The sequence below is a fragment of the Lithobates pipiens genome, unplaced genomic scaffold (assembly GCF_037356315.1).
Source record: "Lithobates pipiens isolate NorthernLeopardFrog02 unplaced genomic scaffold, aLitPip1_a1.2 Scaffold_8, whole genome shotgun sequence".
In the NCBI taxonomy this organism is placed as follows: domain Eukaryota; kingdom Metazoa; phylum Chordata; class Amphibia; order Anura; family Ranidae; genus Lithobates; species Lithobates pipiens.
Window position 1 is genome coordinate 209,598,855 of NW_027507903.1, and position 14,338 is coordinate 209,613,192.

Below are 14,338 nucleotides of genomic sequence, written 5' to 3' on the forward strand. Positions count from 1 at the left end.
AGCCGGGGTACCTGCCCAAGAACCGCTGCACCACCAGGTTAAGGATGTGAGCTACACAGGGCACATGGGTCAGTTGTCCCTGTCGGAGGGCGGAGAGGAGGTTGGTGCCATTGTCACAAACCACCATTCCTGGCTTAAGCTGGCGTGGCGTCAACCACCTCTCGGCCTGCCCCTGCAGAGCTGACAAAACATCCGCCCCAGTGTGGCTCCTGTCCCCCAAACAAACCAGCGCAAGCACAGCATGGCATCGTTTTGCCTGCGTACTTGCGTAGCCCCTGGAACGCCTACGAAGCACCGCTGGTTCTGAGGACAGAGCACTGGAAGAGGCCATGGAGGAAGAAGAGGAGGGGGTGGAGGAGAGAGGTGTGTCACAACCAATAGTAGCATTTTGGAGGCGTGGTGGCGGAACAACCTCCAACACTACTGCACCTTGTCCTGCATCCTTCCCAGCTGCCAGAAGAGTGACCCAATGGGCCGTAAAAGACAGGTTACGTTCCTGTCCATGCCTGCTGGACCATGAGTCAGCGGTAATATGCACCTTACCGCTGACCGCCCTGTCCAGCGAGGCAAGGACATTGCCTTCCACATGCCGGTAGAGAGCCGGAATCGCCTTCCGTGAGAAAAAGTGGCGTTTGGGGACCTGCCACTGAGGAACCGCACATTGTACAAACTCACGGAAGGGGGCCGAGTCTACCAACTGAAAAGGCAGCAGTTGAAGTGCTAGCAATTTAGCCAAGCTAGCATTCAACCGCTGGGCATGTGGATGGGTGGGAGTGAACTTCTTTTACCGGTCCAGCAGCTGGGGCAGGGACATTTGCCTGCTATAATCGGACGTGGGTGTACCGCTAGCAGAGTTCCCGGAAGCACTTGGCTGTGACACACCTAATTCTACACCTTCATTCCTCTCAGAGCAGGTTTCAGAGAGGACTGAAGGTCTAGTGGGGTTGGAGATGCCAGCTGATGAGGAGCAAGGAGAGGTCCGCTTTGTTCTTTGGTGTGGGTCCTTGAGGTACGCTTGCCAACGAGCTGCATGGCAGGTCAACATATATCTGGTCAAGCATGTGGTGCCCAAGCGGCTGATGTTTTGGCCACGCGAGATACGCTTGAGACATATGTTGCAAATAGCAGCGGTGCGATCTGATGCACTCGTCTCAAAAAAGGCCCACACCAAAGAACTTTTAGAATAACGCGCAGAGGCAGCGCCCTGCACAGGCGGAGCTCTGCGGTGTGATTCAGTCGGTGTGCTGCCCCTAAGCTGGCCCCCGGAGGGCATCCTGCCTCGTTGGACATGTGCCTCCTCCTCCTCCTCCTCCTCTCTCCTTCCAGGCACCCACGTGGAGTCAGTGCCCTCATCATCCCCTCCCTCTTCATCGCTGTAGCAAACCTGGCAGTATGCTGCAGCTTGTGGAACATGACTTCCAGATTGCTGTCCTTCTTGAGCATCCCCTCTCTCTGCGCTCATGCTACTGCCTTCCTCTAGCTGAGTGTCATCATCAGAGCCCACAAAACACTGGGCATCCTCCTGGAGCATGTACCCAACACTCAAAGAGTTCAGGAGACTCCTCAGGAGGACGTGGTGGGTCTAGGGAAGGAGTCACTGATGATGACATTGAGAGGAGGGAAGACGATGCGTTGGCAGCTGCTTTGCTAGTACCCTGAGACTGGGTGAGAGAGGATGAGGAGGATGAAGAGGGCTTGGTCATCCACTCTACCAAGTCGTTGGCATGTTGCGGCTCAACATGTCCAGCTGCCGAAAAGAAGGACAAGCGTGTCCCATGGCCACGTGCTGATGACAATGCACCGCGTCCACGACCAGCACTGTTGTCTCTAGACACAGAGCCTGCTTGCCCTCTTTTATCGGCTCACGCCTGTCTGCCTCTCCTTGCTGGCCTTCCAGACATGGTAATGACCTGAAGGGAGTTGGGTAAAAAAGCAGTTGGGTAGTGTATATTGTGCTAGAGGCACACAACACCCACTAACTCCTGCAGATGCCTTTATTATAGAACACCAGAGATAAAGGGGTATATACAGATGTATACTGTGCTGTGCTGGAGGCACACACAACTTCCAATAACTCCTGCAGATGGCAAGTGGTCTCAAATAGAGAAGAGCTATGTAGGTGGATATAACGGTGTGTACTGGGTACAGAGCACACAGACAGCACGCTCAAGCTCCTAACACTACTGACTGCAAGCTCTATTATAAAAGATAGATCACTAGCTATATAGGTGAGGTGAATATATCGGTGTATACTGTGGTCAAGCCACGCAGACAACAACCACTACACAACAGCAAGATCGAAAATCGTCCGAAAACGATCGGTGTGTACTGTGTTGAAGGTACACAGAACACCCACTAACTCCTGCAGATGCCTTTATTATAGAACACCAGAGATAAAGGGGTATATACAGATGTATACTGTGCTGTGCTGGAGGCACACACAACTTCCAATAACTCCTGCAGATGGCAAGTGGGCTCAAATAGAGAACAGCTATGTAGGTGGATATAGCGGTATGTACTGGGTACAGAGCACGCAGACAGCACGCACAAGCTCCTAACACTACTGACTGCAAGCTCTATTATAAAAGATAGATCACTAGCTATATAGGTGAGGTGAATATAGCGGTGTATACTGCTGTCAGGGCACGCAGACAACAACCACTACACAACAGCAAGATCGAAAATCGGCCAAAAACGATCGGTGTGTACTGTGTTGAAGGTACACAGAACACCCACTGCTTCAGACGCCAACACACTACACAAGGCCGCCGCGCTGGCGGCCTTATATAGTGTGGGGCATGCACTACATAGCCTGAGCTATGATTGGCCACAGGCATCCTGCCTGTGGCCAATCATGGCTCTCCTCGCTGCTGGCGCTGCGATTGGCCAAGCATGCGGGGTCACAGTGCATGCTTGGCCAATCATGAGCCAGCAATGCACTGCGCCATCGCAGTGCATTGTGGGCCGTGAGCGCCACACGAATTTGGCGCGAATGGACCAAAATGTTCGGACTTCGCCGAACGGAGAAACAGCCGATGTTCGAGTCAAACGTATGTTCGACTCGAACACGAAGCTCATCCCTAATCCAGAGGTTGTATTTGGTAAATAGACATATTAGGGCTGCCAGCAATGCTGCAGAGGTTGAGGGGGGGGGGGGGGGGGGGTCAGCCTGTCAGTGCTCAGATGCATGAATCTATTCATTGCATATAGGGGGTGGAGAGGAGGGAGAGGGGCAGCATCCTGACATCCCTAATGGATGGGCCGCCACTGGTGCAATTGTATTCACCCCCTGAGTCAATACTTTGTAGAACCACCTTTCACTGTAATTACAGCTGCAAGTCTTTTTGGGGATGTCTCTACCAGCTTTGCACATCTACAGAGTGATGTTTTTTGCCCATTCTTCTTTGTAAAATAGCTCAAGCTCTGTCTGATTAGATGGAGAGCGTCTGAAAACAGCAAATTCAGGTTTATCCACAGATTCTCAATTAGTTTTAGGTCTGGACTTTGGGCCATTCTAACACATGAATATGCTACCTAACCCATTCCATTGTAGCTCCGGCTGTATGTTTAGGGACGGTGTTCTGCTGGAAGGTGAACCTCCATCCCAGTCTCAAGGCTTTTGCAGACTCTAACATGTTTTCTTCTACGATTGCCCTGTATTTTGCTCCATCCATCTTCCCATCAACTTTGTGAAGTGTATGACTAATGCCGTGTACACACGTTCGGACTTTCTGGCAGAAAAGGTCAGACGGAACCATTTCATCGGATATTCCGATCATGTGTGGGCTTCAGCTGACTTTTTTTTTTTTTTGAAAATTCTGAAGAACCTAGAAATAGAACATGTTTTAAATCTTTGCGACGGAATCAATTTCTATTGGGAAAACCGTTCGTCTGTATGCTGTTCTGACAGACCAAAAACGATGCAAGGTCAGCTAGTGGCTACTGGCTATTGAACTTCCCTTTTCTAGTCCCATTGTACGTGTTGTACGGCACAGCGTTCTAAACGATCGGACTTTGGTGTGATCTTGTGTAGGCAAGTCAGTTTCAGCGGAACTCCGTCTGTAAAACCGTCAGAGTTTATTCTGGTGGAAAAACCGGTCGTGTGTACAGGGCATAATAGTTGTCCTGTGGACAGATTCTCATAATAGTTGAGCTGTGGATCTCTGCAGCTCCTTCAGAATTACCATTGGCCACTTGGCTGCTTCTCTGATTAATGCTCTCCTTGCCCAGCCTGTCAGTTTAGGTGGACGGCCATGTCTTGCTAGGTTTGCAGTTGTGCCATACTCTTTTCATTTTTGGATGATGGATTGAACAGGGCTCCACGAGATGTTCAAAGCTTCTTTAACCACTTAAGGACCAGGCCTCTTTTTCGGACTTGGTGTTTCCATGTTTAAAACAGTTTTTTTTTGCTAGAAAATTACTTAGAACCCCCAAACATTTTATATTGTTTTTTTTCTAACACCCTAGAGAATAAAATGGCGGTCATTGAAATACTTTTTTTCACACCGTATTTGCGCAGCGGTCTTAGAAGCGCACTTTTTTTGGAAAAAAATCACTTTTTTGAATAAAAAAATAAGACATCAGTAAAATTAGCCCAATTTTTTTTTATACTGTGAAAGATAATGGTATGCCGAGTAAATTGATACCCAACATGTCACGCTTCAAAATTGCGCCCGCTCGTGGAATGGCGTCAAACTTTTAGCCTCAAAAATCTCCATAAGCGCCATTAAAAAAATTCTACAGGTTGCATTTTTTGCGTTACAGAGGAGGTCTAGGGCTAGAATTATTGCTCTCGCTCTACCGATCGCGGCGATACCTCACATATGTGGTTTGACCACCGTTTTCATATGCGGGCGCTACTCACGTATGCGCTCGCTTCTGTGCGCAAGCTCGTCGTAACGGGGTATAAGTTTTTCTTATTTATTTTAATTTATTTTATTTATTTTTACACTTTTAAAAAATAAAAATAAAAATGGATCACTTTTATTCCTATTACAAGGAATGTAAACATCCCTTGTAATAGAAAAAAGCATGACAGGTTCTCTTAAATATGAGATCTGGGGTCAAAAGGTCCTCAGATCTCATATTTGGGCTAAAATGCAAAAAAAAAAAAAAAAAAGAAAATCTGACATTTAAAAAAAATATATACCTTTAAGAGGTATGGGCGGAAGTGACGTTTTGACGTCGCTTCCGCCCTCCTATGGTATAGAGACGAGTGGGGGCCATCTTAGCCTCACTTGTCTCTATGCCCAGCAGACTGAAGGACCCGATCGCCTCCGCCACTACCGACGGCTCCGGTAAGCGGCGGAAGGTGCGGGAGGGCGGCGGGAGGGGGGGTGGCACCTCTCCCGCCGCCGATAGCGGTGATCTCGCGGCGAATCCGCCGCGGAGACCACCGTTATCGTACAGCCGATCGCCGCCTGAAGAGATGGATATCTCGGTTGTGGCAGCAGCTGCTGCCGTTACCGAGATATCCCTCTTCAAAAAATGGACGTACATCGTCGTGCGGCGGTCGGCAAGTGGTTAAACTTCTCCACAACTTTATCCCAGACCTGTCTGATGTGTTCCTTGGCTTTCATGATGCTGTTTGTTCACTAAGGTGTTCTAACAAACCTCTGAGGGCTTCACAGAACAGCTGTCTTTATACTGAGATTAAATTAGACACAGGTGGACTATATAGGTGACTTTTGAAGGCAATTGGTACCATTAGATTTTAGTTAGGGGTATCAGAGTAAAGGAAGCTGAATACAAATGCAGGCCACACTTTTCAGATATTTATATGTAAAAGGGAGGGAGAGGGGGATGAGAGAGAGGGTGGTGAGAGAGAGAGAGGGTGGGGAGAGGAGGTGAGAGAGAGGGTGGTGAGAGGGGGATGAGAGGCAAAGGGGACTGAGAAAGAGAGGGGTCAGGGGGATGAGAGAGAGAAGAGAATTGAGAGAGAGAGGGGTGAGAGAGAGAAGAGAATTGAAAGAGAGAGAAGAGAATTGAGAGAGAGAGGGGGTGAGAGAGAAGAGAATTGAGAGAGAGGGGGATGAGAGAGAGAGCGAAGAGAATTGAGAGAGGGGGATGAGGGAGAGAGAAGAGAATTGAGAGAGAGAGGGGGGGTGAGAGAGAGAAGACAATTGAGAGAGAGAGAGAGAGAGTGGGTGAGAGAGAGAGAAGAGAATTGCGAGAGAGGGGGATGAGAGAGAGAGAAGAGAATTGAGAGAGAGGGGGGTGAGAGAGAGGGGGATGAGAGAGAGAGAAGAGAATTGAGAGAGAGGGGGATGAGGGAGAGAGAAGAGAATTGAGAGAGAGGGGGGGTGAGAGAGAGAGAAGAGAATTGTAAGAGAGAGGGGGTGAGAGAGAGGGGGTTGAGAGAAGAGAATTGAGAGCGAGGGGATGAGAGAGAGAGAAGAGAATTGAGAGAGAGGGGGATGAGAGAGAGAGAAGAGAATTGAGAGAGAGAGGGGGATGAGAGAAAAGAGCATACATATTTTTACATATTTTCAATATAATCAAATTTACATATATTTTACATATAATCAAAAAAAAAAATATATATATATTAAATATAAAATATCATTCAATCCATAGTGCATATAGTGTAAAACACAAAATTAAACAGTATAAAATCTAAACAATAGCTAAACAAAGAATAATTCAATGTCCAGTAAAGTGCAACAAAGTAATAGTGAAAGTGTCTATTTCTGTAAAGGAGAAAAAAGTTCTCAGTCCATATCAGGCATGCACTTTATATATCCACTCTGTGTCCTAAACATATGATGATTCCGTGAATAAACAATAATTCCACCGGTGATCACGTGAATAGGTGTCCACACACTAGGTGCAATGGCTAACTTACCTTACTGCTGTAAGGTAAACAGCAGATATTCCTTTCAACAAACAGATGGTATAAGCAATATGGGTGGTCCCCTCTAGGTCCTCAGCCCCAAACCAATATTCACATCCATAGGAGAAAAGAAGGAACTCCAATAGTGAAGTATGTAGTAAAAATCAAACTTTATTCTAAAAAGGACATAGTCCTGGGTACTCACATTTAAAATGAGGCATACAGGCAAACTATAAACAAGGCAGCAGCATCAAACGAACGGACAACACGTTTGTACTACGGACGTCACTTCCGGTATCCTCCTAGTCCAATCCTACGCGTATCGTCACTTGGACATGTGATTTCATCAGGGAATAGACTATAGGAGGAAAGCTGACCCTTAAATACCGGCGGTGGATCACAGGGAGGGTTTGAACCCCTGTCGGTGTTTTGCTGCAGCTACATTCTCTCTCTTTTTTATCTTGCTGTACTTTTCTTGATTTGAAACATTGTGGCGCGAGGATAATCTATAATTACTATTCTAACTGAGAGAAAAGAGAATTGAGAGCGAGAGGGGGATGAGAGAGAGAAGAGAATTGAGAGAGAGAGAGGGGGTGAGAGAGAGAGAAGAGAATTGAGAGAGGGGGTGAGAGAGAGGGGGGTGAGAGAGAAGAGAATTGAGCAAGAGGGGGATGAGAGAGAGAGAGAAGAGAATTGAGAGAGATGGGTGAGAGAGAAGAGAATTGAGAGAGAGAGAGGGGGGTGGGGGGGGGGGGGTGGTGAGGGTGAGAGAGATGGATGAGAGGAAGAGGGAAGTGATCTAAGAAGAAGTTCAGTCCCGGTGACTGTTTCGGTTTTTAGCGTGAGGGGAAAAAAAAGCAGATTACCAATCTGTTTACATCATGTGATCAGCTGTCATTGGCTGACAGCTGATCACGTGGTAAGAAGCCAGGATCGGCCCCTTACTCCAATCTGTGATCAGCCGAGTCTCGTTGATTCGCTGGTCACAGAGCGTGCCGCAGGGTGCACGCAGGCAGCTCATACACAGGAGGATGTTTATCGATGCCCCCCGGCAATTAAGGCCACACTGTAGCCATCATTCGGCTATAGCGCAGGCAGAAGGTGGTTAAAGCGGACCTCCACCCTGAAGTGGAAGTTCTGCTCATCTGATCCCTCCCCCCCTCCTGTGCCACAATCGGCACCTTTCAGGGGGGAGGGGGGTGCAGTTACCTGGATAATCCAGGAAGCTGCACCCACTTGCGGGACAAGACCGCTGCAGACCGCCGCAGATGCCCCACCCTCGTTGTGTTCTGGGAAGCACACAGTTCCCAGGACACAGCGGGGACCAGTAGAGATGCGCAGTGCGACTCGCGCATGTGCAGTAGGGAACCGGGCAGTGAAGCCGCAATGCTTCACTTCCCGATTCCCTGACAGAGGATGGCAGTGGGGGCAGCAGAGAGATGAACAATTGCTCGTCATCTGCCACCGACATCTCTGGACCCTGGGACAGGTAAGTGTCAATTTATTAAAAGTCAGCAGCTGCAATATTTGTAGCTGCTGACTTTTAATTTTTTTTTTTAAAAGGTGCAGCTCCTCTTTAAGCTGGCCATAGATGGATGAAAGTTCTAAAGGTTTAGCAGGGACTGGGCTCATGTGTGGATGCTCTCGCTCAACAAAAGTTGATCTAATCAATGACATCTGTCGAACAGGCATGTTGGAGAATGTTTTTCCATCTGATCAGTCGACTCTGACAGCAGAGACTCCCCACTGTCAGTATCTCAGCTAAGTGGGGAGGAGTCCTCGATTTCTTTTTTTTTGTTCAGCAAACTCCCTCCCCCCCAAAGAAAAATGATATACAGTATCTCTGCCCAGCTTAAACCTTTCATTTAACCAGGTCACACTACAGTGAGGTGTGGGAAACCCACATTCCATGTACACTTGCGATCTGCAGCGGGTGTCAATGCAAAGGTAAAGACACCCTAAACGCAGGTCGCATGCACCGGATCGCATGGTGCATGGGTCGGGTTGTTTTGCATTTTGTAATTGCGTTCCTGTGGAATTTATGGTGTGAACTGGCTCTTACATTATTGCATTTGTTATTTTAAAAGTAGAAATAATGATGAAAAAATTATTTGCGGGGTTAACCAATGATTTTATTGCATATTTATTCTCTGCAGTTTACGGAACTGGTGGTGTGGCAGGGGTATGTCCTTCACCTACATACTTTAAGCCTCATTCACACAGGTCCAAACACCATGAATTGACCGTGTGTTTATGCGGCTGGAGCTGCCAGGTGTTGTGTGCAGCCCATGTAAGTCTGTGGGGATGCAGCCACTCATGATAATTGGACAGGAGTGCGGGAGAACGGTCTCAAGTACCAACAGTGTACATTTGGGGCTGCTCATCCTTTGTCTGCACAGCCACTGCATCTCCATAGATTTACGTTGGCTGCTTGCATGCAGCACCTGGCTGCCTAAGCCTGTATACACAAGTACATAAATATCAGTAAATTAGTAATACATCAGTGAAAAAAAACGGAAAATTGTATACTCACCTTCGGTAATTTTCCTTTCCTGACGCTCCTTCATGGCAGCACACACTGGGTTGTGACTCCGCCCCCACAACCTGACAGGATTGGATATCTATAAATTTGAAGGGGAGACCTCCCGCTGCATTCTCCGTATATATTAACACCAAGAAACAGGGAGGGAATTGTGTGCTGCCATGAAGGAGCGTCAGGAAAGGAAAATTACCGAAGGTGAGTATACAATTTTCCGTTTTCCTGACGCCTTCATGGCAGCACACACTGGGAAATAACTCGCCAGTCGGGTGGGTGCAAGTAAAAAATAAACTTTAATTCCTTATAAAGCAGAAGAATTTGCTCTAATAACAGCTTTTCCAAAGTCGGTCATGGATAGGTAAGCTGAATCCACTTTGTAGTGGGAAATGAAGGTATGTCTGGAGGACCAGGATGCTGCTCTGCATATCGTCTCTGGAGACACTCTACAATACGCTGCCCAGGAGGTAGCCACTGCCCTTGTAGAATGAGCCCTGATGCCTTCAGGAATTGCCAGTTGCTGGGAGGAATATGCTTTTTTAATGATCCTAACCAGCCAGGATGCGATGGTGCGTGAAGAGGCTGCTTGACCCCGCTTAGAACCGTGAGGAATGACCAAGAGAGAATCTGTCCTTCTGATTGTGGTAGTAGCAGATAGATAACTGACAATGGCTGACTTCACATCCAAAGGGTGCGGATCCCCCTGATCGTTACGGAAGGATGGAAGAATGATATCCTGGTTATAATGGAATGGAGTGGCCACTTTGGGTATAAACTGCTCCGAGGGTCTTAGAACCACTTTGTCGGGAAAGAGCACCAAATATGGCTCCGAGATCATTAGTGCTTGTATTTCCGATACCCTTCTAGCTGATGTAATAGCAATCAGGAAAGTTAGCTTCAAGGTCAAGTCCCATAAAGAAATCTTTTCAGATGGAATAAATGGAGGTGAGGACAGGGCATGAAGAACTACCGATAAATCCCATGATGGAAAAAACGGCTTCCTGGGAGGTTTGATCTTCAGATAGGCTCTCAAAAACTGAACAACTAGAGGATGAAAGGCCCACTTAGTGTCCGTTTTGACTGATAGAGCAGACACCTGAACCTTGAGGGTGCTTAGACTCAGGCCCTTATTGACCCCCGACTGGAGAAATTCCAGAATGTGAGCAGGTTCTGGAGAGACGTTATTCCATCCTCTCTGCTGAGCCATGGAACAGAATCTTTCCCAAACTCTAGAATAAACTGAGTTGGTCGTGAATCTCCTAGCTTGCATCAGGGTAGAAATGACCTCCTGAGAACAGCCCTGGGCTCTCAGCCTAGCCCTCTCAATTTCCAGGCCATCAGGTGCAGCCTCTCTGGAGCAGGGTGCAGGAACTGTCCTTGGGACAAAAGATCCGGAGATACCCGAAGTGGAATAGGAGGTTGAAGGCTGAGTTGCAGAAGAGTCGTGAACCACGGCCTCCTCGGCCACAGTGGGATAATTGCGATCACAGTAGCTGAGGATCTCCGGAGTCTGGATAGAAATCTTGCTATCAACGGAGTTGGAGGAAAAATGTACCCCAGCCTGAAATTCCATGGGTGGCTCAGACAGTCCACCCCTTCCGCCGATGGAAATGACCCTCTTGATAGGAACCTGAGACATTTGGTATTTGCTGGTGTAGCCGCAAGGTCTATCTCCGGCATTCCCCAAATTTCTGTCAGAAGAGCGAAGGTTCGAGGATTCAGGGACCACTCGCTGTTGGAAAGGGACTCCCGACTCAGGTAGTCGGCTAACATGTTCTGTGCTGCTGGGACATATATTGCTCCCAGTCCTGAAAGATGAATCTGAGCCCAATCTAATATGGGTCGAACTTCCTCCATCAAGGTGGCACTCCTGGTACCTCCTTGCCTCTGAATGTAGGCCACTGCCACTTTGTTGTCCATGCGGATAACTACATTCTTGCCTCTGAGGAGAGGCGCAAAGGCTCGCAAGGCTTGGAAAGCCGCTCGAAGCTCCAAGATGTTGGAAACTAGGCCCACCGCCTGAAAGAGCCATTGCCCCTGAGCTGCCAGGTCTCGAAAATGGGCTCCCCAACCTGTCTGGCAAGCGTCCGAAGTTATAATCTCTGGATCTGGAGGAATTATCGGCCTGAATCTCCCGAGATTGCTGTGGTGAGTCCACCACCATATCGATTGCTTCACTGAACTGGGAACCCGGATGGTCTGACGCATCGATACTCCATCCCACTGCCTGAGAAATGAGCTCTGGAGAGGTCTCATGTGCCACTGGGACCACTGGACCATAGGTATAGTTGCTGACATGGACCCCAGAACACTTAGGCAGACTCTGGCTGGCAACTGATCTGTCGATAATAGCCTCTGCATTTTTTGTACTAGAGGTTTGACTTTCTCTTGTGGAAGCTGTATCCTGTTTAGTCTGGTGTCCAGGTCTGCTCCCAGAAAGACCATTCTCTGCGTTGGATGCAAACTGCTCTTTTTCCAGTTGATTATCCATCCAAATTTCTGGAGGGCCGCAAGGAGAATCTCCCGATGGAGAGTTAGAGATTCTTGATCCTTCGCTAACAGCAGGATGTCGTCCAGATAGTGGTGGACTCGTAATCCTTTTTCCCTGAGGAAAGCTATTAGTGGCAGCAGAATTTTGGTAAATGTCCTGGGAGCCGAGGAGATGCCGAACGGAAGACACTGAAATTGGAAGTGGTGTTGATTTATGGCGAAACGCAGGAATTTCTGAAAAAACGGGTGAACTGGAACATGAAGATAGGCGTCTGACAAGTCTATAGAAAGCATCCAGTCGTTCAGGTTTATGGCTAAGAGAATGGATTGCAAACTCTCCATTTTGAAAGACTCCACTTGGACGCTTCTGTTGAGTCTTTTGAGATCTAGTACGGGCCGTAAGTCGCCTGTCTTCTTCTTCACCAAAAAAAGAGGGGAATAAAACCCCCTCCCTCTTTGGTGCGATGGTACCTCTAGGATTGCACCCTTTAGTCTTAATTCCGTTACATATTTTACTAACAGGCCTCTCTTGATTGAGGAAGACGGAAGCCTGGTTGCGCGGAAGTAGCTTAGTGGAAGACCGTTCTTGAACTTCCATCTGTGGCCAAATTTTATCGTGGAGAGTGCCCATAAGTCTTCTATGTGACTTGCCCATACTTTGAAAAAACTCTTCAGCCTGGCGCCCACCTGGGCCGGGTGGGCAGGCAGATCTTCAAAATGATTTAGGCTGATCCCCAGTCGGGATGGCCTTGGACTTCTGTAACTTGAGAAAGGAGGTCTTTGTGCTTCTCCAATCTCTTCTAAACTCCCTACCTGGACGGTAGGATCTGGACTCCCGGTATTTGTCCGGTAAATTACGCCTGAAGACTGGACCTTTCTGCGCCCTAGGTCTTCTGTCGGAAGGGATCATGCCTGATTTGCCTCCGGAAACTTTGGAGATGGCCGAATCTAGTTTAGCGCCAAACAGATTTGAGCCATCGTAAGGAATGCGACACCAGTTAGTTTTAGAGGCTGCGTCTGCAACCCATGGCTTGAGCCATAAAGCTCTTCTTGCAGTTACTGAAGCCAGCATTGATCTTGCAGAAGATCTAATAATGTCTACCGAAGCTTCTGCTACGAAATCCCCTGCTAGTCTGATCTCCTGCAAGGAGGATATTATCTTCTCCATCTCCACACCGTCTTTGAGATCTTTTTCCACTCCGGATGCCCATCCTGAGATGGCCCTGGCTACTGCCCCTGTAGTAATCGCTGGTCTACAGGCTCCTCCAGCCGTGGAATAAGCTTTTTTTAATTCTAGATCCATTTTCCGATCTAAAACATCCCGGAAGGAGACCGCATCTTCGATCGGTAGGGTTACATGACGGGCTAAGCGCATCAATGAAGAGTCAACGACGGGGGCATTCATAAGGGGCTTTACCTTCGCCTCCTTCAAAGGATACATCTTTGCCAGTCTATTAGAGAGGCTCGCTCTTTTATCTGATCTTTCCCATTCGTCCTTGATGAGGTCCTCAAGCTCCTCAATAAAAGGGAAGGTCTCTGGATCCCTTTTCAAATTCGGAAAATATTTCCGTACCTTAGGAGGATTAGCCGAATCTTCCTGCCAGCCAATTGCCTCCTTAACGGATTTTGCAAAAGGCTCCACCAGGGAAAAGTCAAAGCCAGCTGACATATCCTGACACTCTTCCTCAGATGAGGATTCTGAAGCTTGGGTGAGGCGAGGTTCCGCAGAGGATGTGCTGGGAACTGCTCTATCTAGAGCTGGCGTTGCTGACTCAAGCAATGTGTCTCGAACGGACTCCCTAATGAGATCCGTGGCCATTCTAGCATCCGCCTCCTTTTCCCTAGTGGCCTCACAGAAGCAGGAGCGACAGACGAGCTTGTCTGGCAAAGCTGGGGCACCGCATACCCAGCAGGCATTTGGTGCAGGACGGGCATGGCGACTTTGATGCGAAGGAGATTTCCTGCGTCCTGACTGGCTACGGTGCGTGTGGCTATGCCGTGAATGGCTATGCCGTCGGTGGCGTGAAGGGGATCTTGAGCGGCTTCTATGCGATCTTCTGCTTGAAGTATGGCTGGATCTTCTTCCCTGTCTCGAACTTGCCGTTCTTGACTCAGCTGGGCTGCCGAAAGAAAAAAAAGGCAGCACTAAGCGTCCAGCACTCTTTTGATCTCCCCTTCAATACGTACCTACTGGAAAAGCCTCTTACCTAACTTGCTGATGGTGGTCTGCGTGGGCAGTGGACTCCATAAGGAAAGGGTACAGGATAGTCTAAAAACGTAAGAAGGAACGCATAAGCAGGAAGGGACTACTATGATTCGTACCGAGAAAAAACGCACATTTTATATATATATTTTTTTTTTTTTTAAATAAAATCGCTATGAATGCATAAAAAAAATACGTTGAAATTTAATAAAAATAAATTAAATATTTAACTACAATTATTAAAATAATATTAAACATAAGCAAAAACAATTAAAAT